Raw genomic sequence first — 2,644 nt, forward strand, 5'->3', positions numbered from 1 at the left:
TGTTATGTTTAGGAGGAAGATTAGTGAAGCACTATTATTGAAAGCCAATTTTGCTATCATCACTGCTCAAGAAGTATCCATAGGACCCTTACAGCAAACACGTTGCTATACAAGCCCCAGAATGTAAGATCAGGTGATCCGACGTAAACATGAGGAAAAAAATCAAAACATTTCTGTCCTTATTCATATCCCTTCCCCTGCCCAGGAAATTCCGATTAAATGGATCTTAGATTGTGCTTTTATTTCACTATATCTATTTTAGCAACTTAATGTAAATGAAAAGCAACATTCATTTTTAAATGAAAGTCATAACACTGCTGTTGAAACTGCAAATGGGATTCTCACCATGAAAGAAGTTACATATCAAATTCTTGAATCTGGACAGTTATTTACCATAACCAGGTCAAACAGAACTTGAAGCTCTCCAATTATTTGCTTTCACCTCAAACAAAGGACAATTAGGCCACTGCTGTCATTTCCTCATCTGAATCACTTGATTCATCTTTTAGTTCCAGTTCTCCTAAATCTTTGTCTACAGCCGTCACAGTCTTTTTCTTACACTTCTTGGGGACTGCATCATTAGCACAAATTTTTCTCCTTTTAATGTTTGGCAATTTCTTCGGATTGAAATCCCATTCCCTAAAAGTTCTCAGATTACCTGCATTTACAATGTTTGGAATCTCAAGGCCGTATTCTTCATACTGTTGTCGCTCACACTCCATTGTCTGCTTAATGACTGTCTCCTGGGAATAGTGCCGCCTTCCCTGCCTGTCTTTGATGCTGTTCTGTAATTCAATCTGCTCTAGGTCACTGCTGAATCGATTAAAATACCTTTCAATTAATTCACAAGCATCTCTCTTTGAATATCCTACTTTTTGGGGACCAAGATGACTTTGAAACCACTGCAGTTTTTCACTAATAAGTTTGAGACGCAATACCTTTTCATTCTTCAATTTTTCCTTTTTTTCTTGTTTGTGGGCCTCTCTTGTAATTTGAGCTGCTTTTCTACTATGTGGATGGATGACTTTTTTTTCCCTGTCCTACAAGTTTTCCCTTTAAGGCTTTAAGGCATGGTGACGTCTTCATGGCCCTGCAGGACCTGGGCAGCCCAGATCAGGGAAACACCAACAACCGCAACAGCTCAGAGGAAGTGTCTTAATGTATTTTTTCTTAACATTTCCTCTCTGCAAAGTATTCTTTGAAAAACATAACTTCAAATAGCTAACAAATTCCACATTAGGGAGGTACCATCTTTTGTTTAACAATATCTAGGCAATTCTCAAATTGTTTCCATTATTAATAACAAAATAACAAAGTCCCCTTAAATAAGTATTTATCTGCATTATATCTACAGGAAAAAGGCCTTGAAAGGAAAGTACAGGGTCAAAGCATTGACTATTTTTATAGTTATTGACAACTGTTATCAAATTGACTTTGAGAATTTATGCTTGTCAGTTTCATAAAAGTTTAATAATTACAAAGGCAAAGGAGTATATGAGAACTTTTCTAAGAGTCTGAATTCATATTGCCATACATCCGCTGCTAGATTACTTTCCAGCATTTGCCATCTTACCAGCAGATTGATTGGCTGATGACTATACCCTTTCCCAGAGTTTGGGGTGGTACTGAGTTTCTAGTAGGTGCTGATAGGATGCTGGTGGATTCATTTCTGTTGACACTACATACATTGCCTGAACCAGAGCAGATCTTAAAGAAATAAAGAGGGGTTGTCTATTTTCTGTGTAAGAAGATATCTCCTGAGCAACATTGCTTATAGTACTTTAATCAAAGTCACTCAAGAAATGTATAATAATTTTAGATAAGTATGTAAGAAAGTCTGAGCATCTTAAGTGTCCAGGGGAGACACCTTTACTTTCCACTTGCTGACTTATTTCACCAGTAGCAAGTGTTTACTTTTATGGCAATAATTTTAAAGAACAATGACAACAAAAAGCTGGCAGAACATGCTGTTCTAGCCTATTTGCAATCTTTTTTTTTTTTTTAAAGATTTTATTTATTTATTTGAGAGAGAGAGAATGAGAGAGAGAGAGCACATGAGAGGGGGGAGGGTCAGAGGGAGAAGCAGACTCCCTGCTGAGCAGGGAGCCCGATGCGGGACTCTATCCCGGGACTCCAGGATCATGACCTGAGCCGAAGGCAGTCGCTTAACCAACTGAGCCACCCAGGCGCCCTAGCCTATTCGCAATCTTTATGTGCTTCAAAGGGAGAAAGAATTCAAAGGCATTGAGTAAATAGGTAAATTTAAAACTGGCTTTTGCTACCACTCCCTTTTTAATTCTATATCAGATTTGCTCCAGGACAAAACACTCAAGATGTCAGCTAACATTTATGGCATTTCTACTATTGGCTATGTGTTCACATGGATTATTTTATTTCTTCTTCACAACAAACAGGTAGCTATTTGCATTGCTATCATATAGATGAGGAAACTGAAGGTCTGGGGGATTAAGCAGGTTATTCTGGATCATATATTTACCAAGGGACTGAGTGGAATTTGATCCCTAGTGTGTATGAATCCAATGTACTCTGCTAAGTTTATTATAGGTGATTCACCATGGATAGTGTGAAATATTCGTGGCTAGTGTGTTTGGGTGATGTAGGGTTTGTCAACCATTTTAGTTGG

The 2,644-nt window shown here is 37.9% G+C and overlaps 1 pseudogene; it reads right to left on the reverse strand.

Annotated features, from left to right (window-relative positions):
• Positions 1-419: 419 nt before the first annotated feature.
• On the reverse strand, positions 420-1,688 carry LOC102745302 (translation machinery-associated protein 16 pseudogene; annotated as a pseudogene).
• Between the last annotated feature and the right edge of the window lie 956 nt (positions 1,689-2,644).

This window comes from Leptonychotes weddellii, chromosome 11 (assembly GCF_054177405.1).
Source record: "Leptonychotes weddellii isolate Sample4059 chromosome 11, ASM5417740v2, whole genome shotgun sequence".
NCBI lineage: Eukaryota > Metazoa > Chordata > Mammalia > Carnivora > Phocidae > Leptonychotes > Leptonychotes weddellii.